This window comes from Numida meleagris, chromosome 6, assembly GCF_002078875.1.
Source record: "Numida meleagris isolate 19003 breed g44 Domestic line chromosome 6, NumMel1.0, whole genome shotgun sequence".
NCBI classification, from domain to species: Eukaryota; Metazoa; Chordata; class Aves; order Galliformes; family Numididae; genus Numida; species Numida meleagris.
In genome coordinates this window covers 57,696,223-57,721,035 of record NC_034414.1, presented here as the reverse complement: position 1 = coordinate 57,721,035, position 24,813 = coordinate 57,696,223, and the positions used below count along the sequence as shown (strand labels likewise).

Here is a 24,813-nt window from a genome sequence, read left to right as displayed (position 1 = left end):
TGTTTTCAGTCCTCTCACCAACGTGGCGTTCGACCTTGAGCACATTTTACCAGCATTTTCTCTCTTGTCCTCTCTCTCTTTGTGAACAGTGGCTGTAGCCAACAGCCCCCAGAGGCTTTGGGAGATTCACCTCAGCCATCTGAGATGCCATGTTAATGCGATCCTGTGCCTTGGCTTAATTAGCCAAGTGCTGCTGCTCAGTAGGACAACTGAGGCACGGTGCTGTGCTGATGCAGTGCGCCGCTCTTAGCTTGAGAATGGTCTCAGGGATCTTTTTGCAGTATTGCATTATGCAGGAGAAGTCTTCTCTCCACTGCAGCCTGCCTGCAGGCCGCAGGAATCAGGCCTTTTTGGTTTGCTTACAGATAGCCCCGGTCCTGATCTCACCCTGATCATCTGTGGTCCCCCCGCGGGGACCTGCATCGCTCCCTGCTTCTCTCTAAGTAGCCATGAACCGCTGAAATCTTTTGAGGAGGGGGGGGCTCCTTACAGGGAACGCTGAGGCTCACGCTACCATCTGGTGACACCACTTAATTCCCCTTCTCCCCCTGCCTTCCCTTTGCATTTCACTCTTGTTCTCAATGCCTTTGGTTCGGAGGATTTCTCTGGTTGCCATCCCTTTCCCCAGCAGGCTGAGCTTTCCCTGCGCAGGATGGCACAGCGGCCATGGCTGGGGTGATGCCAGCGTGACCAACTGCGGCCCAGGGGCCTGCAGTGCCTCCAGGATACGTCCACAGCAGAAAAAACAGCTTGTGTTTTTGTAATCTGAGGGTAGCAACCACAGAAACAATGTTCTTAGTTATTGCGCTCAAGAGGAAACACCAGTGGAACAAGCCAGCTGATGATGGTCCCAACATCCTCCATGGCCAGGACACCTCCTCAGGCACTAACCCCCTCCTGTCCAGCAGTCAGGTAGTTTTTAAAGCCCAAAGATCTCCCAGGTGAATTACTTTGGCCGCTTTGTGGAGGACTTGTTTAGTTTTTAGCCTATGGGTGCATTAAAGCTGCTCATCAGCGGTCAGAGCCATGGAGCACGGTGGAAGTTTGGCACAGGCTGCCCAGGGAGTGGTGGGGTCACTGTCCTTGGAGGTGTTAAGAACTGTGGGGACGTGGCACTGGGGTACATGGTCAGTGGGCACGGTGGGGGTGGGTTGGACTTGGGGATCTTTGAGGGAGGTCTGTTCCAATTCTGTGATTCTAAGTCAGCGGTCCCATTGCTTTCAGTGTCATCACGTTGGTCACTCAACCTCACAGCACCCAGCACACTGGCATGAAGACACGAGCCTTGAGACATCAGGGTGAACAAGCGGCCCCCAGCCCCGGGGTCTGCCTTCAAATATCCCGGGCCTGGAACCTATGGGCACCGGGCTGGGGAAAAACCTGCCAGGATTCAACACCTGTCAGGGCCCGGCTCTGCTCTGAGGAGAGCACCGAGCTCCTGAAGAGAGTTCTGGATACTACGGAGATCTCCGGACCCAGCGGAGAGCTCCGAGACGCCGTGGGGAGCACCAAGGTCCTACTGAACTGCACCAAGATCCTGCGGGCACCAAGTTCCTGTGAAGAGCACGGGGCCTACGGGAAAGCTCCGAACCCCAAGGCACCCCCCGGCAACCCCCCGCCCTCGCACGGCCGCGGAGGCGGACAGCACTCTCGCGGCGCTGCCTGGCGCGGGCGGCGCGGTGCCTGGCACGGCGCGGGGGCGGCGTTCCGCGTCCCTCCCCGGCGGGCCCAGGCCCGTCCCGCCCCGCCCCGCCCCGCCCCGGGCGCGGATTGGCGCGGCCTGCGCGGCTCCTCCCGCCGCCGCCGCCGCTCGGCTCAGGGGGGATCCGGCCGCGCTGCGCCGAGCCGAGCCCAGCCTGGCGGCTCCGCGCTGCGTGCCGCCGGGGTTCCCTCCCTTCGCGGCTGCGTTCCGGGTAGGCCTCTGGCGGTGCGGCGGGGACTCGCGGCGCGGGGCGGGCGGGCAGGTGGGCGAGCGGCGAGCAGGCCCCGCACGCAGCGCCCGCGCTCCCGGCCGGCCATGGCGGCTGCGGGGGCCGTGGAGGGGCGGTTGGCTGCGTCCCGGCCGCGGGCCTGCTCGCTCGGGGCCTTCCTGGCTGTGACAGGGAGGCGGGTCGGGGGTCGGTCCGCGCCGCGGGGTCGGGGCCGGACATCTCCGGGCCGCCCGTGCGGGGTTCGCGGGGCCTCCTGAGCGGGCGGCCGGCCCCGCGGCGCTGCCTCCTGCCGCTTCCTGAGCGGGCTTTTCCGCAGCCTGCCGGAGAAGGGGTTCTAAATATCCGTAAATGCAGCAAAAATATGGCTGGGTAGAGCGGCTGTTGCTTCTAATAGCGCGTTCACGTGGGAGTTGTGTAAGGACCGAGGGAAAGCTTAAAAGTACAAGCACAGTGGAAGCGATTTCTTTTCAAAATTACTTTTTCCGAGGCCTTGCTTGGAGTGACGAACGCAGCCTTCAGTTGCTTCAGCAAACCAAGGTGACCGTGTGGCTTCCAGGTGGGGGAAAAAAAACCTTTCGTCAGCGTGAGCCGTGGGGATAGGGCTGCTCCTGCAGCGCCCGACAGCAGCGTGCCTGTCTGCTCCCAGAGAACCGGCTCATCGCGGGCTGCAAAACCCGCCCGTGGAGCTGGCTAAATACCAAAGTGGTTGGCCCTGCTGCGCTGCATGCTATCTCGGTTATGCTGTTCTCGGGATCCAGTTTTGGTGGCTTGAGATAGGCGAGCTGGCTTTGAACTGGGGAGCTCGAGGAGTTGCGAGGCTTAATGAATGTGTAGCGCTCCGCGTTTTCTCGGATGAAAGGTTTTACATAATTGGCCTCTATAATTGTCTGTCAGCCCCGGAGAAGAGGCGAAAAACCCCGCTGGTGGAGGTAGGCAGTCGTTTTGGGAGTCCAAAGTCTAACCCCGTAGGTGCCTGCAGGTTGTTAGCGTTGTTACTGCTTAACGCGGTGGTAGCAAAATGACTCACTCGGAGGGAAGAAAATTCAACACATCTATTTCTGCTCTCCTTGCGAGCAATTTGAGCAGCACAGGTGGACGGATGACATCCTGCCTACGTGGGAGCGACTTGTTCCTCAGTGAGCAGAATTCCTCAATGCGGCCCCACTCGAGTTTCACCAGAGCTGCTTTTTACACTTGAAATCGTAACTGGAAGCCTTTTATTTTTATATATATTTTTTTAACAGTATTTTGATTCCTTTTTAATAAATGCCTAATGCCTTGCTGCAGGGGATGGGAGTGTTTTGAATGCAGCGTTTTTGGTCCTGAGGGGAGGGGGAAGGGAGTGCCTCTATGCTTTTCCAGCAGCCACACTCCTTCCTGGCGTGAAAGGGCCTTATTGAGCGGTTCTGAAGGTAACCTGCCCAAATTCTCCTTTTACGTGGTAAAACCGTAAATTTGCTGTAGCACAGCGCCTTTGAGGGAAGGAGATGGAATGTCAAGGAGGCTGTGCTTCATCACGAGCAGTCTGGTAACAAAGGCAGTGTCTGTTAATTGCATCACGCTTATCAAAATCTCTCCTTCAAAATGACAAAGTTCCGTTTTAATAGGTGTGAGAAGTTGTGGGATTTGATTTGATACCGCTGTCTTCAGATCATCTTGCAGGCTCTGGATGACTAAGTTGTTTCTTTCATATTTAATTGGAGGACAGGCAGAGGTTGAAGAAGCAGCTTTACGTGCTAAACGCTCGTTAAAATCTTCCCTCTGCTCAGATAAGGATCGTGAACGTGCACGAGTGACTTGTCAAGCTCGAAGCTGCAAGTGATTTTCTTACAGGTGTATAAAACACCTCTACGTGTCCCTTGGAGCTGGAAGCTCGTGCTGCAGGTGCGTTCCACGGCACTGGGCAGCGAGCTCCATAACAGCAAGCTGTACACAGAGACCTGCCTGCAGTTTCCGTGCCAGGAAGGGCTGTGGTTTGGGGTACAGAGGTGCCGCGTTGATTGATGTGCTGTGAAGTTGAACATGGTGTAGTAGACGCAAGATACCACCTGGCTGCTAACTGGCCCTGAGGTTCCAAGAATCAACACGTTCAGCTTAACGTGTTAGTTTAGTTTCTCGCCACCCTGTACCTTAACAAAACGGGTGGTTCAGTACAATCTCCAAACGCCGGTTACTTTATTAACCTCAGATATGGTGTATTTCAGTGTTTCTGTTGCTGATTTTCATCTCTTTACTTCTCCCATCAGTGCAGCACAGTGAAGGTGGCAGCTTTTCTTGCCTCCATCGTAGGCAAGCCTGCAAGGAAAACATAGGACTGGTCTGAAGATTTCCATTCTGGAAACTTGCCTATCTCTTGTCCCAATCTACTGCTTTTTTTTTTTTTTCCTCTTGTTAATTATTTGGGCTCAAATGTACAGAAAGGAACATCTAGTGTTAAGCTTTGGATGGAGGTCTTGGTGAAAGCAGCTGGTTAGACCACAGCTTCCCGGATATGTAAGCTCTGCAGTGGGGGGGGCACAGGCATGTTGCTTTGGTATATATGGCTGCTCAGTTCTTATTTGTACCATATTTTACTGGTCTTGTTTTCTGAGCTGTTTTGACTCTAATAACTTCCCAAAGTTAGAATCTATTAAAGTCAGCGTGACAGACTTATTCAAAACAATACTTTTACATTTTTTTATTGTGTAAATATTGTCCTTTAAAAAAAAAAGTCTCTCCCCTCCGCCCCCCAGTAAATCAGAATAAGAGTCAGGGTAACTGCTTATCATGCAAATCCTGGGTGTAGCTGTGGAATTAGTATGTATTTATTCCCCAAATAACTTATTTTTTTGCCCCCTTCTGACTATTTGCTGTATCACTTGCTAATCCTGCTGTTGCAGTCTCATGCCTGTACTGTCACTTGAGATGTATGTGCCACCGTAGGCCTGGTGATTAGTTTTAATCAAGCTATTTTGGGCTTCAGAAGCAGTGAAAGCACAGCAGGACTGGCTTCCCTTTTGGGGAGGGAGGGGTCTTGTGCAGCTTGCACTGGTGGCACTTGGGCAGCCATGGTGAAACGTGGGTTTCTGCAGCGTCAGTGCAATGGGTGTCGGAGGCAGATGAATTAAAGATAGCTCAAGGATGCCTAGATGTGTTGCAAGGCACCTCCTCTTGCAGCACATGTTTACATAGATCACCTTCCTACACATCTGAGGTTCAGCTGCCTCTTTCATAAAGAGTTGCTGCTGGGTGGCTGCATGACTGCCTCATAATGTTTTGAGAGTAAAAATACTTGACAGAGGGACGTGTAAATGGCCGTTAAGGAAATGTCAATCCTTTCATTATTCAGAAATGGCTGACTGTTACCTTGGGGTGCAGAAAGCATGGTCTTTTCCAAATGATTTAAAAAAAGATCCTGCTTTAGAAGCTGCTACGTCTGCAGCTCATAGCAAAGTAATGGCATGTAGGTAGGACGGAGGCTGAATTGCTGCCAGTTGAAATCTTGCTGTCCTAATGTGCTGTTCTTTACAGGGCTTGGAAGCTAATATGCAGCGTTCTTCTGCCTTGCAGCAAAACAAGTAGTGATTAAAAATTCAGCAGATGTTGTGGTTCATTTAACTACTTGTTCTTGCATCATTCAGGCCATATCGCACAATTAATGTTTCTAATGTTCAGTCTTAGCTTTTTTTTTGTTCTAAGAATGGAGATTATCAGAACTACCATGGGATTTATAGAGCTGTTTTGGCAGGAACTAGGCTATACGAAGTAAATTATTCAGAACTGTTTTCTTCCTTCCTCTAACTTGGAGGATCTCTTTTCTTTATTTCTCAAATATTATCTGTTTGTGCCAGGCAGGGCTTTCTTTTCTGCAGCTTTTCTCACTTTGAGTCGAAGTGTTTTCTTTTGATAGCTTTGAGATAAACGACTCCTTGCTTGAGAAGACAAGGAAGGGGAAAAAACCCACAATGATAGGTGTAAGTGCTTGCTTGCTTATTTGAACTCAGTATTTCATTTGGCCACAGAAGTATTTTTGTGAAAGCATTTTCGCTTTGTTTCAGGCAGAGCTTCCTGCTGCTTTCAGAACCTCTACTTTCAGTGTTGCTCAATGTTGGTTGATAGCATGCAGTCCAGTATGTCGCATATTTGCCTTGCAAATGACATCGATTTGGACTTTCCTTTCTCTTCCCTATACTCTGTTAAACATGCAGAGCTTTGGCATTCTTCTAGCAGCACACAGGGGTTCTGGGCACCTTTTCTGGAGCTCCAAAGCAGCCTTAATGCATCAGGGTTGTGGCTTGGTCTCGCTTTCTTTGGAAGCTGGTGCCTCTGCTGCAAAACAAGAAGCTTCTCATTGCATCATGGTGAGCATAGGGTTCGTTTTGGTTGTCTTCCCTGTGCTTTTTGGCTATATATCTGCTCATGCTGGCAGTATGAGGCTGGGCATCTCTTGGCACATGCCCCCTGGTCTGGATGTGCCTGCAGGACTGCTCACTGCATAACCACCGAGGTTAAGGCAAACCACAGAGGGACGCTGCTGGGACTTCTGGTGTCTTTGAGAGAAACTTGCTATACTGGGGCAGCCGTAGACTTTCGTGCACAGAGAAACTAAATTCAGAATGTAGAGCACAGGCTGAGTATCTTGGTCAAGGGCACTTGGGGTTCAGCCATCCTTCAACGCACTGCTGCAGAGAGCTCGAGAACCACCGGGCTTAGGAGGAGGCTGTATCTTTGTAGCATGAAGTAAGTGAGAAATCAGTAAGAATGCACAAATCCAGATTTTCCATTACAGCATATGATACGCAATATGAGATAGATATGCCTATAAGCTAGGTTTTGGAGAAGTAATGGACAGAATGTGGAGACTTTCCAGAGTAAGCACGTTGTTTGAACATAAAATTCAGATACCTTTCCATTCTGTCAGTTAGCACATCAGGAGGATGTACTTTTAGACAGAGCAGATATTTTTAGTTGGAGAAAACTGTTTGGACTGGTAATGCAAATATACTTCATGGGGAGAACTTGTTTCAGTGGAATTACGGGCAGATAATCAATTGATTTGAAAAATGAGGTCTTAGATAGAAATCCCACCCCAGTCTCTAGTTTTATGTCTAGAATGATGGGAAACAAGTACTCAGATGGTGTTTCTTTAATGTTTCTGGTACCGTGTGTGGATTATTGCTTGCTGTACTTGCAGAATTGATATTTAGGATACATTTAATTGCCAGTTGCAAAAATAACTTTGCATGCAGCTAATTCCATCTGTCGGAAAAACGAGCGAGGCTGACTTCACTTATTTGGGGCCTGCTCATCGCTGTGCTAATTACTAAGTGTGAACTTTGGAAATAACTTAAGATTTTATTAATTTTAAGCATCCCTAGCAACTGCAAGCCACTTCTAGCTCATTTTAAGCTTTTGGTGTTTTACCAGCTTGGATTTAGTAAGCTTCAGTAGCATCTTTCTTCCTTGCAATGACTTGCATATGTAACAGCAGCTTGCTGCCATTTCCAGTATCTTTTAGTCTGGGATCTGACACAGTTCCTTCTGTCATTTGAGTGTAAAGAAAATAAAAAAGTGTTGAAATTAAATTCTCTTAAAGCGAATGCTGAAACAATACAATTAAAAATGAGGTTTCAGTCATTCCGTTGCACAGTGTGAAGAGCAGCTGATATGTTTTAGGTGTAGGTGGGTTTTCTAAAAGTAACCCTGGGGAAACTGGGGCACGTCAAGTCTGGTCCTAATTCTGTGAAAAGCTGTTCTCTTTGTGTGAATCTTTAAGCTCTGAAGAGTTTGGTATAAAGTCATCCTTGCACATAGTTACTGAATGCCCTCTGTTACTAAGAGGCTGCTTTTTTACTTCATTTTTCAGCATCTCAAGGTGGTTTTGCGAGGTGTCAGTCAAGGGAAGCCTATAATCTGTTAAAAAAAAATTGGAATTTTCTAGTAAGGAATCTATAAAGGAAAATGGAAATAGCTTTATTGGAGCTGTGTTCTGGACTGGCTGATGTCCTCTTGAATGGAATGGGGAACTGGAGAGCACGGTTCCTTCTTTGGGATGATGAGGGTTGTATTGCTGGGCTCTTTGATTTGTCTCAAGCTGGCAGAAAGCCAAGCATAAAATCTTGCTCATAAGCCACTCTGCAGTGTAAGTCTTTCTGCGGTGTGTCATGCTGGAGGTTATGTTTTAAAACGAGTTTGGATACTGGGTTGGAAGAAGACTTGGGATGGATGAAGCGACAGTTGCTAGCACTGAGCTGGAGTTTCATTCCCTGGCTCGTGTGCTGCTGTACAAGGCAGCCCAGCTCCTTTTTGATTTATAAAGCCCTTAATTGAGGTCTTTGTTCTGAACTTTGCCTCACCTAAGCCTTTATTGCAAAATAAATATGCTTTCCTTGGTGAAGCGTATGCTCTGGCACTGGGACCGCGCTTTTGGTGTGTTTGTCTTCTGCTAAATGTGTGCGGGGCTGCTCCTTGTCCCCTCTAGCAGCCCTTTCTCACTGTGCCAGTGCTGGGCTGCTCTCGCTCTGTTTGCACTGCCTGCGATGTTCAGCATTGCCCAGTGAGGTTGTGGATGCCCCCTCCCTGGAAGCATTCAAGGCCAGGCTGGATGGGACTTTGAGTAGCCTGCTCTAGAGGGAGGTGCCTCTGCCTGTAACAGGGGGTTGGAACCAGATGATCTTAAAGATCCCTTCCAACCCAAACCATCCCGTGGTTCTCCTTTCTGAGCTCATGCGCTGAGCAGCAGGCCTGGGTGATCCTCTGCCACCACTCTTGATATGCTTACTTTTGGAGGATTACTGATAGCAATGAACTTGGTGAGCTTAGAGGTCTTTTCCAACCATAACGAGTCTGTGATTCTAACTTACGGGGAGTTCATTTTTATTGCAGCACTGCAGTCTTGTGAATGGGAGCCCAGAGCGGTTCGAGGGGTGAGACGCTCCCTGTGCTGATGATGCATGAGATGACAGCGACAGGAGACTAAACCAGTTCTCCAAATGATTGGTTTGTTTTGCTTTAACAGCTTACATGGTTGCTAAAGTGTCCAGTGATACGGCAGCTATAGCTATAGGCAACTATAGGTAAATCCTAAGGTAAACAGGAGTAGTAGACATACCTTTGTGACAAATGTCTCTACGGAACTTTGCCTGTTGTTCTTCCCCTGCAAGGTTTTCCTTCCACGTTTCTCTCTTAGATCAGTAGATGTGGCCACGGAGGAAAGGTTTGTGTATGAATTTCATTGAGTTTTAATGCAGCTTCATCTCTGAGCTGAGAAGCGAAAGCACCATGCAGCTTTTTGTTGGGATGACTCTTAAATCGTTGGGAAAGTATTTCTATGAAATTCAGAAAAATTTGATTGTTGCTGTGAGTCACAGTTTGGCTTTGGGGTGTCTGGGGCCTTTTGCTTCTTCCATGTATAGGCCTCGGACGTGGAAGGAGCAATGTATGCCACCTAGCTAGCAATCTGCAGCTCTGTAAGGGAAGATGGGCTGCAGGTTGTTCAGGTAAAATGAGCCAGCATATCACACAACCATGGAATCATTAAGGCTGGAAAAGACCACTGAGATCATCTAGTCCAACTGACAACCCATCAACAGCATATCCAGGCTGGAGTCAGCAGAGCTGTGCAGTGCTACCCGTGTCACGTTCAGCTCCCAGTAGGGTTGGCGAGAGGGGCTTTCAGTTAAAATCAGCAGGAGCGGTGATGCTTTTTCCTTTTCCTGGTGCTTTTACTGGAGCAGCCCAACACAGGCACATTAACCTCAATGTATGAATGTGTGTGGGTGACTGAGAACGAGTCCCATGAAGTAAAGCGGTAGCTTCTTTCTGGGAAGATGCTAAGAATGCCTTCTTTGGTCTGCCAGCCAGGCCAAGCCAGGCTTGTTAGCAGCTTGTGACAGCTCTACTTTGCTTTGTAGGTATTTTAAGTGGTGAGGGTAGCAGAGCTAGAGGGAGATGTGATAACGGCTGTGCTTCTTTTTGGGGGAGAGAGGAGAGGAGGAGGTGGGCCTAATTGCATACCTTCCAATTGCAGTTACTTCATTACTGAATTATCACCGGAGCGGCCCTGCAGTCTGTTCTGATAGCAGATAAGTGGTGTGGCTTGCAGCACTTCAGTCTAAACAAAACTGAAGTGCTCTTTCCTTCTTCCATGGAGTGAAACTGTAATTTAATTACGTGAATGTTAGGCAGGGCAAAGTTTTCTGCAGCTGCTGTGATGCTTCTCTGGGCTTTGTGCGTGCTGGAGGTGTGTCTGCAGTGGTATGTAGCAAAGATACCCTAAAATACTGTGTTCCTTGCTTGGAAGCTACAGGTGAGGTTTCTCCTAGAGCTTTGCCAGGTGATTATACATAGCACTAACGTTATGTGTCCCAAAAGGTTTAGATATAAACCAGTTAGCATTTAGTTTCTATTTGCTTTCCCTAGAGGCATTAATGAGTTTCTCTGCATTAGGTCTTGAATAGCTGAATTGAACAGCTGGAGCCAGCCTCTTCCACTGAGTCTGCTGCCATAGAACAGGAGCCCTGCGGTGAGAGTGGGCTTGGGGAACAGTCTGTACCTGAACCACATTGGTTCTGTTCCCAGCGGAGGGAGAAGTGGCCCTCGATGCTGCCCCTGTGATGCAGAAGGGAATTAGTGGGCAGAGCTTCAGAGAGGACTCTTTGTCTTCCTTTAAAATGGGATAAAAGTGCATTTGTGCATCAGTTTGAGTCCTGATAAAATACCTTTGTGGAACTGATGATTCAGAAGGATGATGGTTCTTGAAATTTGCTGCTTCACGGCCATAAGACACTACAGAGAAGTGCGTGGATCTTGCATAGGATAGGACTAGTCACTGCTTAAACTCTGTCCGAGTAATGCTTTCTTTTTGGACAGCTGTAAAACTGTTAAATCTGATCTCCTCCTATAGAGACAGCTGACTGTGCAGTCTGAGCTGCGTACAATTCTTTGTCTCTGACTTTGACTCGAATGGAAATGTAGTTTGTTTTTTAATTAAATTGAACTCAACTGTCACTGCCCCAAAGGGGGTCTGTTCTTGCAAGCTGTGCTTGGACTTGAGGCAGTGCTCTTGGCTCTGGCTGCTGCTTGCTGTAAGCATGGTAACTCAAGTCAGGGTGATGGGAGGATGGTAACACGCTAAGACAGATATTTCATGACGAGTGAAGTGTCTTGGGAAAGAAAACGTAATGTGCTTTTTTTTATGTTGATAGATTATGATTATTTTTTTCTTAAGTTTGGGCTTGGTTGTGTTGGTCGTAACTTGGCTGCTGGGTTGATCATGTAGAATAACACTGTACGGATCCAGCTGCAGCATTAAGCTCTTGGAATAGCTTAAGGTGAAGGGCTGGTGGATTTCAAAGAATTAAAGAGTGTGAGGCCCCTTGGTTAGGTCGTGCATTTATTGAGTCTATTTCAGAGAGAAAGAGACCCACACATGCTTTGCAAACTGCTGTGTACATAGTGCACTGGAGTGGATCCATGCTTTGATAAGAACAATATGGGTCTCTTAATGAGACAAACTGCATCACCTTTTTTTAAGGAGGCATTTATTTGTTTCGGTGAAAAAAATAACGTACTCCTTTGGAAATCTGTAGCTGAACGCTGCTCTGCCTTTGCTTTTGTCCACAGATATTGCAGGGACAAGAGGCTGGCAGGTTGGGTTGAGCATTATCTAAAGGAAAACAAGATTGAAGCCTGATATGTGCTCTAGAAGCAGGGCTACCTGACCCAGCTTGTTCTTGGCCACGGCTGCTTCAGAAGGCTGCTGGCCACGTGATCCTTGTGCGAGTCCTGCTTCCCCACATGGTCTGTCTGACTTTCCAGTGCTGCTCTTGATATTTGGGAATGCCTCCTGGGTGTGTGCAAGCTGAGAAAGCTCCTGTGGCCATTTGGGATGGTGAGGTTGTCTTTCCCCACGCTCAGTTTCTTGAAGCATGTTAACCAGCCTTCCACTGGCAGCCATACAAACTTGGACCGTCCCTGGCTTCTATTTACCTGCTGAGGGTTGAACTGTGCCCTCAGCATTTCCTTCCTTTTATGTGTTTGCCTTGGAGGTGTGGTTGCTCTGCTGAGCAACCTGAAGCCAAGTAGGGTTGCTTCCGTCAGTGTACGGGACTGGGAGGTGGATGCTGAGTGTCGGCAGGTGTTTGCATTTTGGTGCCCATCAGCTGGTATGGCTGCATAGGGCTGCTAGTAGGATTCAGCATCTGTCACTGGGGTGTGGTCTGTCTTGACTGCAGAAAGTCAAGAAACTGAAAGCAAATTATCTAGTACCGGAGAATTTGTTGGGAAAAAGCCTAATGTGGACCTGAGAAGTGCACAGTCATGTAGATTTCTGTTGTCATGTACGTGTAAGTTTTCCTTGTTGCAGAAGCTGGGTTGATTCTTCTGGGCTGGATAGCATCAGTTCTCTATCTAGGGAAGAGAAAACGCTATCTGACTTTAACCTAAATTCCTAGGTCGTTAATGAGAAGGACCTCGACCCTAAGTAACTTGCTCAGCCTATGTTATGTTGCAGGAGCTCCATGGAGATGAAGCCTACTGGCTTTATTTTGGTCTGAAATCAGGTTGCCTTGAGAATCTCAGCTCCTGCAGCGCTGCAGCCTTGGAACTGGGTAACACATTGGGCGCTTGAGGGCTGAGGCTGGAGCAGGTCTGGGTGCTTTCATGGCTAAGGTGGCACTGGCACGTGGCACTTGTCAGCGTGAGTACTCCTGAATGGCAGCAGCTTGTTTGTCCCTTCATAATTTGCAATTTGTATTTAAAAGCGAAGGGATTTAAATGTTGTTCTTGCAGTTGTGGTCCACAGCAGCAATTAGCTGTCGTGATGTTTGGCGCTGGTGGCTAATTGCATAAGTTGATATTGCTAAAGCCAGCAGGGAGCGAGTGGAGGTGTTTGTACATTCAGAAACTGGTATAATTCAGGTCTGAATCAAGCTCAGACTCACGCTCAAACAGGTTGTGGAATTTATTTATACAACACCGCTGGGGTGTGTGGCATTGCAGAGACAAATAAACGATGGTTCCCAGCCCTGAGGCTTGTGTTCAGTGTTAGATAACATGGTATGGGGTAATTATAGCCAGGGACCTGAGGGGGGGGAGGGGGGAGGGACGGGGGAGGGACGTTAGGAGCAGGTGAGGGTTACGTTGGTGCTGAGAACACCAAGTGTTCCTTGTTGTGCCTACAGCTCTCTAATGGCACTGTGAAGAAACTGAGGGTGTGTCTGAGGTTATGGGAAGGATGGAGGTCAGCTCTGCAGGAGGAAGCGTTGAGCGAGTTATAGAAGACGTGTGGATTAGTGAGAGAAAACGGAAGGAGGTGAACTGAAACCAGCTGAGGGCACAGGGAGTGGCTGTGTTTACACGGAGCAGCAGTAGGGCTGCGAGGTTGTGGGTTTGGGTGTTGAGGGAATCAGCAGCCAGACCCCTGAGTGCCTGTGCTCGATGTGAATGGAGGACCAGGTAAAGGAAGGGGTCTGGAGTGGATGCTTCCAGTTTTGTAGTTCTTTGCTGTCCCTGAAGCCTGGGACCTGCAGTGCTGAAGCAGCTCTTTACCATTGGGACTTACCCTGGTGGCAAGGCAGCTGCCTTTGGTGGTAGTTGGGCTCTCTTTGGGGTGTATTTGCTCAGTTGACACTGAGGACTCCCTCCAGTTGGTGGCTTTCTGCCTGTCAGCATTGTACTGATGGTTCCTGTGTACCCTTTGCAGTGGGGTGGATGAGCAGTGTTCCTTGGCTGGCTTTTTGTGTTAAGCTGGCGGATCTTTTTGGTTTCAGGGGCTGGCTGGTCATTAACTTGTAACTAATTTCCTTTTTCCTTCCCTTTTGCTCTTCAGAAATGTGATTCCCGTGAGTGTGCAAGGAACCTACAGAACTGTAATGTCTAACACTACACGGAATAACAACTGTTTGAAGGTACCACCCTTTTTTAACTAATAAACTACTCTGTTATAGGTCGGGTTAATGATGGACTGATCTTTGGTTTGCAGCCAAAGCTCAATTTGAAGATCCACGTCTTATGTAACGCTGTCTTTTCCAGAAGGGTGACAGTGGTGTGGCATTGCACTCTTTTATTTCCAGAAAAGCTGTGTGTAAGCTAGCCCCTGATCCGTGTGCTGGGCGGGGGGGGGGCACCCCTGTTTCTTTGTGAAAGATCTCTCCAGGCAGGTCTGGTGTTGCTGTAGGAACAGATGGTAGCTTCTATTCAGAGAGCTGAACTTCGCTCATCCTTCGTGGCCATCCCTGGAAACATATTGCCCTTCTTCAGTGATGCGTCATGGCTGGCCTGTTTGTCATGACGTTAATGACAGCCCGGGTCATCTTTCTTGACAAGAGGCTTCAAGCCCTATTTGGGAAGAATATTAAGATAAAGTGCAGTTGGACTGTAGCACGGAGGTTGCAATGTGTCAGCTGTTTGTGCTGCATTAACCAGCTCTCGGGCGTTGGCTTGATCTGCTGCCTGATCCTGCAGTGGTGCCATAATACTGAATTTTGGACTGCCCTGTACATTTCCATGGCAACAGACTGATGTCACAGGCTCAAGGACATGACTTCAGTGTACGATCATGCGGAGGCACGATCAGATTTGTGAAGGAGAAAGCTGACTAATGCACATCTCAAAAGCCAGCAAGGAGAGTGCAGGTTACAGCTGACCAAGCAAGGTGTTCCAATATGAGAATTCCCCTGTCAGGCAGGGGAGGATGTGACGATGTCTTTGAGGCAGGAACATTCGTCGCGGTGAGCTTCTGTTTACAGTGGATAAGCAGACATCCAGCAGGTATCCTGTTTCTTTTCAGCAGGTGGTCTGGGGGAACTTGCTTGTTGGTTTCAGACCTTTGGAAGGTCAGTGTTTTGTTCTGCTGTTATTTTAAAGAGCTTCTCATTAGTGTAGTTTCTTGGTAGCGTACTGAGACCACTTTTTCTTGCGTAGCGTACAAATAGTTTAATTGGTTTTCCAAAGCTTTTATTTTCACCATGATATTGGAAGGTGGAAGGGGAGCTCTGCATCTGCATGATGGTCACATTTTCCTATATCCTATTAGCAGATTCCAAGATTGTTTAATGTGATCTCCACCCATTTCATTTGGCTGCAACCTTTGCTCCCATGAAAACAAGGCTGATTGTTCTGAATTGCTGTGTGTATGTGTTTTGGCACGGCATGAAGGTACCTATAATAACACAACCATTGTCTAGAAAAAAAAAAAAGCAGTTTGCAGTAATAACTACAAATAAAAGGGTGCAGTACTGGGGCAAAGACAGATAATGGTCGTTCTCCCACCCATTCTGTGCTACAGCTTCTCAACATGGTCACCCCTCCACGCGACACCGATGTGGGCTTCAGTGTGGTATGTGAATATTGGGAGTGAAGGACTGAAATATTTGCATGCTGTTCCAAGTTTCTCTTTCCTGGACACAGTTCCATTGCTCATATCTACGGCCGGGGAAGCTGAATGACTTTTGCACAATGCGGTATTTTATTTGCATGCTGTGAGCAGTTTAACAAGTGTATGTGCTAAATGAAGCATTTCCACTTTCAGTCATCAGCTGATGCACCCTTAAAAAAAGGAGAAAAAAAAAGTGCCTTGAGGTTGAACAGTGGGGATTTGAGGGGTGACATTGTGCTGTGTGCTCGAGCGGATGAGTGCTTGTGCCAAGCCTGAACGTTCGCTTGAATTGCTGTGGGATTTAGCAAGTGACCAGCTCAAACTCCTTCGTGCTGAAGTAATTTATACTCATCTCTGCACTTCCTGGAATAAAAGCTGTTACAGGGCAAGATTTGGAAGGAACCTAATTGTTTTGAATGTTCAGTGTCACAGGGATGGAGGATGTTGAACAGAACCTGGCATTTCTTACAGCAGTTTGGTTGCCTCCCAGGACAGGAAGCTGTGGAGTGTTTAAAAAAAGAGGCAGGGAAGGAGTTTAGCAACCCTCTCTCTAAATCAGAGTGCTTGAATTTTGGTGCCTGGCCTCGAGCTGAAAGGGCTGGGAGCTCGGCAAGATTTAGTGTTCTGCATCGCTTGGCAATGAACAACAAGATAATGGTGATGGACTATCAAGAAGGCAGCCCTGCTAGAAAGAGAGGCTTTGTGATACGGTCAAAGGGAAGGAAGTCTGGAGAACTTAGAAGAAGAACAGATGTTTTTGGAGGTGGGGGGAAAAAACTATCCATGTAATGGAGCCAGCAGAATGAACTTGATACCAAACAAAAGTAGGCACACCCAGCGTTGAGCACAGGGATCCTGGAAAGCTGCTCTGCTCTGCAGTGATGCTTTGCTGTTCGACAGATGTTGGACGGGGACATCTTGCAGAGGCAGAAGTGTGTAATATGAAGCACCTGGGGGGTTGTGTGAGGGGATACATAAAGGTTGGGGGGTATTTGATGTTGCTCTTTAATATTGACAATGATTTTAATGGGTATATAAATGATAGTTGAAGGGGGACATTGATCTCTGAGAGGGAACCGATGACAGAAGGTGCATTAAACAATAGGGAGAGGTCCCACGTAGGGTGTGTTTATGGGCAGTGATGACTGGAAGTGTGATAAAACAGGCTGCTGATCCTGCGTGTCAGAGTACGAGTGGCAATGATTTTTTTCAGGTCACTGAAACTTGAGTCCAAACAAAAATATTTTGCTCTTACTAATAGGGTAATCCACTGTAATTGGCTGTGGAATAAACCCATGGGAACTTCCCTGTCTGCATGTGATGCACAGCCTCTGCTGTCTGCTTGGCAGCTGCACCTTCAGATCATTAAAAGCTGTTTCTGAAATCCGCTGTTCTTTCAACTCTCATTTTTCTTTGCATCTTGCAGCTTCTCTGAGAGCCATTGGTCACTCTTACGTCTTATCTGTAAAAACCAAGGTAACGTGGGACCAGGAGATGAAAACTGCGGATGGATCTCGTACTTTGAAACCCAAACCAAGCATCAGCTATGAGGTTAGGTGAATGTGTGAGGCCTGATGGCACGCACCTTACTGGTACACTTCTAAAAACAATTCAGCTTTCCCAGTACAGTAGGGAACATTTAAAGTTCATTCTTTTATAAGATCTCACATTGCTTGCCCCTGTAAAATCAATAATCAAATTTCCACGGCTAATTTCTCTGAGAAGCAGTTGTAATTACCCCCAGATTACGGGAGGTGTTCAGCATGGGGATCCTCTGGTTTCAGCACATATTTTCATTGCTCTGTAGTGTTTTGAGAGGCTGAAGGGTGGGATGCAGCTACAGTGACTTTCCAGATTCCTAACAGTGTGAGGGACTGTTTTTAATAGTGATGATAAAAACAGTTATTCCCAGTTGGAGGTTAGTCAGTGGTACAATTATCAGAGCTATGAAATAGTGCAGAGATGGCTCAGAACGGGGGAAAAAAAAAAAAACCCAATGAAACTACAGCTTGTAGCTTATTTTCTTGAGGGAGCTGTTTGAAACTATTTCTTGCAGGCTGACAGAAAATTAGTCCGAGATGTTAAACGCTGAGAGATGGAGCTGATACAGCTTGATTATTACTTTGGTAATTTGGTTCTCAGGCTAGCAGATTGCAGCTGGCTTGCAGGGAAGGGTTTTGGTAGCAATTTGTTGACGAAAGGCAGCGCGATGAGCAGGACCTCCAGAGCTGGCATGTTTAATTTGCAAGGTTATGTTCTTCTGTTGTGCAGCGCGCTCGCACCAGCTGCTCTGCTGGGAAGCCTAAAAATGTGCTGAGTGGTTTCGCAGCAAAGTAACAGTCCCCAGCTTGAAATCTGGTGCAGTTAAACCACCCTTCTACAGAAAAAAAAAAAAACAGTGTGGGGTACTCTGTTTTTGGCTTGATTTCCTCCTGATTTGTTTCCTTATTTTCATTTGTATTTCTGATGTTTCGTCCATGAGGTGGAAGCCTTGGAAAGACAGTATTGTTTGTGTTGGGGAGGGAGCAGTGGGGGGCACTGAGCTCTATAGGAACATGCTTATCCCTGTTTGTATCCTCATAAGCGAGACTTTCACATGAGCAAGCCTAGAAGTGCAGGTACGTGTCGCTGAATGTTGAAGATGAGGATGAGAAGTGAAAGATGTGCAGCATGCGTCCTCGCAGTTAACAAGGTATTTGAACATGCACAAGCTATACTGAAATGTAGATGCTATTTTTTCTTCCTTGTTTTCTTTGAAAAAAGAGTTAGGGCAGAATTTGTGCTGTGCTTAGAATTTCTAAAAATTTAATTGTGTTGCTAGGCATATTGACTGCAAGGCTCTGAAGAATGGGGAAGCTATTTTTTGCATCAAGCAACTCTGAGTTATTAATGGAAAAAGTCTTTAAAACATAACGAAAAGATATCTGAAGATCCACAGGATTGGTAGGTTTCAGAATTAGCTTGGGTATTTCAGCAGCCTTCTGAAGCAGTCGTACGGAAACGCTGTATTTAATGCTGGTCTGTACTGCCATTTACTTGCCAAAAAAACAAGCTTATCCATGGCTGAGTTATTTCAGCAGATGATGTTCCGTGTATATTCTTCTTTTAAGAATTTGTAGAAAAACAAAAACCAAGCAGATACTTTGAGTTTTAGCACGTGCTATTGCCTGCCTTCTGTCTTCATCTGTAGCCTTAATGTGTCATTCATTGTGTGCCTGTGCTTTTGGGTTCTCTGAAGATTTTTCTGGCCTACTTGACCAGACTCTGTGTTTTGCGATCCCAAAGCAGTTTAGAGGTGAGAAACATCCTATGCATCCAGATGCTGCTCTCTGGATCATCCACCTGCGTTTCTGTGCTCGTGGGTCTGGATAACCTGGGGGCATTGCTTCACAACTCCTGCTCTGGGCAAAGCCTATTGATGTGGGGGAAAACTAAATCATTCCCGGTTCAAATAGATGTAAGGAGCGAGCAACAAAAAGTGAAATGTTAAACCAACACCTTTCCCCTTTCCCATGCCCAGCTTCACACTGTCGGGCGCTGTAGGCGTTCCCCCATACCACATCCCCTTCATTCTCTGATCTTGGTCGTTTTTTTTCCCCCCTTCCTTTCTCCATGTGGTGTTTTTTGCCCATTCTTCAGTATATTCTTCCAGAGGTGCCACTTGTTGGGCCGTGCCCTGCGTGGGGCCATTGTGGAGCTGGCTGTGTCCCACAGAGACCACCCCAGCTGTCCCTCCCACCTTGCCACCTTCACAAGCAATTAAGGAAATGATAACAGCGTGGGGTTCTTTTCACTGCAGGTTAGTGGGTTCTCAGGTTGCTGGCCAGCTTGGGGAGAGTTGAGGCCCTTTGTGTGGAGCACAGTGAAGAGTTCTGGGCAATAGTGGCATGAGATGAACTGATAAAAACAGGGCTACCTCTGTGTTGAAAATCCAGGCTGTCTTCACTTTGAGAGCTGTTACTTGGATGTAGACAAACGAATCAATCCACAGCTGGATGTGGCATGCCTTGTTGCTGCCCATACTGGATAGCTGGGAAGTGCATAAGACCAGGCTGCTTTGGTAGATTTAATGCTCTGAAAATGTTCTGAGTCTTAGGGTATGCTTTGTAGCATATGGCTAGCTGTACACCTGAAGCAAGTTATGTAGCAGATCATTTCTTTCCATAAATGCATCCGTAGACCACGTTAGAACCTCATGTTAATGAGTCATTTATTTTTCTGGTCGGAAATTGCAACCTGTTCTTCGTGAACTTCTTTTTATTAAGCAAGATAGCGCTGCAAAGGAGTGAATCCAATGCTTGTTGGGAGGGTGTAGGTGGTGGTGTGTTTTTTGTGGGTGGGTTGTTCCTAAATACTCTTAACAAATCTGTTCTGTTGAAAGTTTGCCGTCCTCAGTAGAACTAAGGGTGCCTTGAGCTATGAAATGTTAGGTGCAAAATAATTTGAGCTTCCTATTGAGCGTCATCTTGCCCCAAAGTTGGGTATACTTAGTTTAACTGTTCTCCCAAGTCTGTGAAGCAAAGTTTTTGTAAGCTGCTGACATAGAAACTTCACATTTCATAGTTCAGCGTTTTATGTTATCCCGGCAAGATGAAAGATGGTTCTTTATAGACGTGTGGAGTTTGGGCATCAGCAGGCTTACGCAGCAACAAACAAAAACTTGAAAGGATTTTAAGATTTCCTGACAAATCACGTGGCACATAGGTGCAGAATTGTTGAAGGGTACCCATATATGAAAACAGGGTGGATTCAGGAGCATATTACAAAAAAAAAAGGGCATTTTCAAATGCAGAAATACTACATGGAAATGACCCAGTTACTTACAGAACATTTTTGTGTAAGCACTGTTCTCTTGAACCTACTGTTTCCCTTACTCAAGGAGGGCTTCCAGTTCCTGAGTGTAGTTTTGGAGACCACTCGGGAAAAACTGGGATACTTTAGGGATGCATAGTGAATACTGTAAGTTGACAGCTCTCCAATGAGTGGGCTGAATGAATCCACTATTTTTTTTTTAAGACTGGATTTTGCTGGGGAAGAGTTGGCTGGGATATAGGACAGAGAAGTCCACAGCATGGCCCTTTGGTTAAAGGGAAAGATTCTGCAGAAAGAAACAAAAATGAGTTGCAGCTTACTCTGCTGAACTGTTGGGGCTGGACCTGTGCTCACAGCATTTGGGCAGTCTGCATCAAAGCACAGCTGTCATCCCAAAGGCTTGTCCCAGCCAGTAAGAGCCGTATTCAGCAGACATCAAAGCTGATAAATATAGTGATTAATAGCAGGTCACCTACTGTGGCGTTCTCCTTATTAACAAAGCTTGCAAGAAGGAACTGTATTTGCCTATCTAGTGGCTTTAGAAGCCATTTAATACCCCATTTAGTACCATACATTGTGTGCTATGTTGCGGGGAGACTTTTATCTTAGAGTGTCAAGTACAGGATTTTTGTTTCCTGCTGCTATTTCAGTATATGCCAATGAAAAACTCAGTCCTGTGCTGGAGTACAAAGATTCAAAGTTCCATTTGTAGTCAGAAGAGTATTGCAAAGTAGTTTTTTCTCATTGTATTATAAATGCTGCCGCAGAACAGGCAAAGGAGACTTAAAATTAAGAATTAGAGTGGGTTATGCTGTTGTGCTGGATCACTAAGAAACCATTACTGGCTAACTAGTGCATAATTACTGTCAGCCAGGCCATGTGATGGGCTATTTATTAGCTGTTGCAGCAAAAACGCATCTACCAAACGTGTGCCAGAATGACCTCTCCAGCAAGGGTTCCTAATATCCAAAAAGCAAAACAGAGTGATGAAATTGCTGTTGACAATCTTAATCTGCAACATCATTGTTCTAATAATCATGATCTTCTTTAGCAAACGAACGCTGTGTTCTTGAGGAACGACAGGATTCTTCCTTCTGGTTTTATCTGTCTGTCTCTAAAGTGGGACAGGTTGCTCCCTATTGGTATTCAAGTTGATCTCTTTCATCTAGACTGTCTAGATTTTTCTCTGGTGTTTGTCCTGAAGCTCCCAATTTAACGTCACTTCTGCATCTTTCAGACGTTTCCAGCATTCTCTGCACGTAGAGGAGCAATCGAGTGAGGCTTCAGCCTCATAAAACCAGGGCACGACGTCTCCAGAGCTCTTGGAGTGCTTGCCTACTATTTTTGGAACCAGCTCTATTGCTTCTATAATAGGAAGGCTGCTGGAAGCTTTCTCCTTCCCCTAACCCCAAGAAAGTAGCCATTCAGCTGAGCTTTTATTAATTCACAATCTGCATGGCAAAACAAATCTAGTTTTATATGCGAAATAATTCAGCCATGGCTCACGGGTCACGTGGCCCTAAATGCATTGCAGTGTCTTTACCCACACCTAGTAACCCAAGAGCACAGCAGCTGAAGCAGCAATGTTCAGCTACCCTCTGCTTATCATTCGGGACACAGCACGGATTGTGCGGTGACAGCGATTGCCAAAGGAGGTGGTCGCTTTCTGGAGAGTGAAGTAATGTATGATCTGTGTGTTTGTCATCGGCACTGCAGCAGAATTGGCAAATAATGGATTTACTGGTTTTGTTTTTCTCTTGGATCAGGCAGGATGAGTCTAATGAGCCAGTTCTTAACTTCTACCCAGTTGAGCTACAGATATTGTCCCTAACCAAATTGTGTAAGACAGCTGAAGCCTTTCAGGAGTAGTTGAACGTTCAGGTGAAACACTTGGTGATCATTTCCAGTACAAAAATACAGGCTCAACAAGGTGCAGTAGAACTTGTTTTCTTCTTCCCTTTTGGGATTTTCCTTTTGAGGGAAAAGAGGATGACTAGATTGTTCTAACACTAACCACACCTGAAGGAGGGAAGACACGAGAGCTATAAATTGAAAACTTTTCTTTATTGATGTGATCTTGGAAGGGAAGACAGGCTCTCCCTGTAGTGCTTCATTAGAATGAGGACTCGGTGATTGCTGCCACAGGTATAGAATCACTAGCATTGGAAAAGACCACCAAGATAATCTAGCCCAACCATCAGCCTCTCATCACCATCCCCCACTAAGCTGTCCCTCAGTGCCACATCTCCACGTTCCATCTCTAGGGACGGTGGCTCCACCAATTACTGATGTTTGACAGTGGTGAGCAATCCAGCTTTGGAGCCTTGGAGCCCACGCACTTCTTCCCATCCTACAAAACACTCTGTATTTTACTTGTGTGTTCAGAAGTTCATTTCCATTGACTGGAAAGAATATAAAAACCGCTTTGAGGGCAGACACCTCTCACAGCATGCTTCAAGACGCAGATTTGAGGTGATTGAATCCAGTTGTTGAAAACATCCCACTGTGCTTTGCTAGTGCCTGCTGGGTCTGGATAGGGATTGGTTGTTGGTGCCTACTTTTCTGGGTTAATTTTCTCCTAGGTCAGTTCCTTGAGTTGGTTCGGATGGAAGTGGGATAGGGACCGATGCTGATATAAGCAATGACGTGAAGTGTTGGGAGGAAAAGGAGGAATGAAAGCCTAGTGTGGTAGGAACAGTCATGAAGCTGGGCTGTATTTCACAACACCCTGCTGATGTGTCCAAGTCCAAATTTACATGGGAGTCTTCAAATTCCAGTTAAATAACCTAACAGTTAAATGAAAAGGCTGAATTGTGGAACCTGACAGGGTGTAAAGAACCTCATCTGACGGTAGGTGTTAATCTTTGAATCTCGTAATGGCTCAAAGATGGATGCGGTGTCCTTATTAAACACCCAGTTTCATGTGAGGGTTTGTTACCAGCTGCTGATGGATGGAGACAAGAATGTGAGTTCACTCTCAAACTCTTAGACAGTTTTAGTTAAAACACACTGCTTTTATGGACTCGCAGAACCATGGAGTTGTTGAAGTTGGAAGGGGCCTCTAGGGGTCATCTGGTCCAACTCCCCTGCAATGAGCAGGGATGTCTGCAGCTAGATCAGCATTCTCTTTCCTTAAGACTGTTTTATTAAATAATAAATTCCAACTCATGAAATTGCATTAAAGAACGACTTCTTAGAGTGCTTGAAATAAGTAGATGTTGGTAGATATCGCCCTGCTTTTCTTTTTGATTGGTTTTAATGTGGTTTTCTCCAACCCCCAGTTGCTCTATTCGAGCCCTTCCCGTGGTATGCATGCAGGGTTGGGCTTTGGTGTCTTTTTCCTGCTTCTTGCTTTGTTTTTTAATCTTGGAGTGAGAGCCAGTCAGTGAAATGAAGTGGTTGAATAAGCTTGGAAGGGTGGTGCTGCTGCTGGAACAGCACTTTGGGCTGAAAAACCCTCATTTTGTTGTGGAGCTGGTTGCTGCCCTGCTTCACTAGGTGTGATAGGGACCGAAATGTGTTGGCATATGCGAACATTGAGGCTACTTTAGAAAGAAGCTGTGATTAAAGAAGAGTTTGAAGTATGTATAACGTTGAATCCACCCTGCAAAATCCCAGATCCTCGCTACATTGGCCGAAAGAGCAGAAACATTGGGATGCAGGGGCTGTCACTGACTGTTTGGTATAGACCAAACAAAGATCTGTATTATAAGGCCTCAGCTGTGGTTAAGTCCCTTCTAATGACTATATCTGTGTTAACTCTTTGGAGTTTCTTTTGAAAGACTTGCCTTTGCTTTCTTCTGCATCCTGAGCGTGCTGGTCGCTGCCCAGCTGAGCCAGTGCCATGGTGCTGTGTGGCTGGAGAGCATCCCAGAGCCAGTCCCTGTCTGGAGGTGGGCTGCTCAGGCTGGCAGAGACCGTGGTGCTCTTAGCAACAGTGGGGTTTCTGCTCAGAGCCAGTCCCTAGGCCGCTGCCTGCTTCCTAGAAAGCAAATTTTCTCAAGGAGTGAGCCCATCCTTTGAAATATTCCAACAGTTACCGTTGCTGCTGCTGAAAACGCACCGCTCCTGCAGTAAAGCTTTAACTTCTGCAGTGCCTGTAAGTAGCAAAAACTGTGGTGTCTTGCTGCACAGATGAATTCCCCCTTATTCTATGCTGTTTAATACTGCAGGAGCAGTTCAAAAATGATGGTGAGATACAGAGTTTGGTGGGACCGTTCAGCAATCTGCTGTCCGCTGCTGGGAGAGTGTGATGCTTCCTGCTGCCAAAATCTGAGTCCTTCCCACATCTGATGCATGAAGGCATATGTTTGGGGGCGGTTTCAGAAAAGGAGAGCAACAAGATTAGTTTCTTATTTTCCTCTTTCTGTTCTGTTTCTCTGTGCATCTGTATTTCGGTTTTCAGGCTGTACCCAACTCTGCAAAACTAAGCAAAGAAGGGATGCACCTCCTGATAAGGATCAGCCTTGGTTAAGAAATACTTTGATAGCTAAGAGGCAGTAAGTATCCCTGTGCTAGCTTGGATGCTGATTATTTTTCCTTTTTTCTTTATTCACAAGCACAGCCTTTTAGAACTTACACAGTAGGAATTTGTCAGTAGATTGCTGCCATTAATAGCCTATTTCAGCTCTTTTCTATAGACCAGCAGCTAGAGAAGGGGAAAGAGCATGCTTTGTGTGGAGCTGTGTTTTCATCTGTGCTGCACTGCCCCTG

The 24,813-nt window shown here is 46.8% G+C and overlaps 1 protein-coding gene across 20 annotated transcripts in view; it reads left to right on the top strand.

The window, feature by feature from the left end:
• Nucleotides 1,766-24,813, top strand: part of FBXO34 (F-box protein 34) — a 36,437-nt gene continuing 13,389 nt past the window's right edge. For 16 of the 20 annotated variants that reach the window (XM_021401471.1, XM_021401489.1, XM_021401485.1 and 13 more), the window contains exons 1-2: nt 1,766-1,913; nt 13,741-13,819. The gene's annotated coding sequence lies outside the window, so the exon portion shown is untranslated. Of the gene's footprint in view, nt 1,914-13,251; nt 13,368-13,740; nt 13,820-15,230; nt 15,250-24,505; nt 24,600-24,813 lie in introns of those variants that run through there. The other 4 variants (XM_021401473.1, XM_021401472.1, XM_021401474.1 and 1 more) reach the window with 4 other exon arrangements.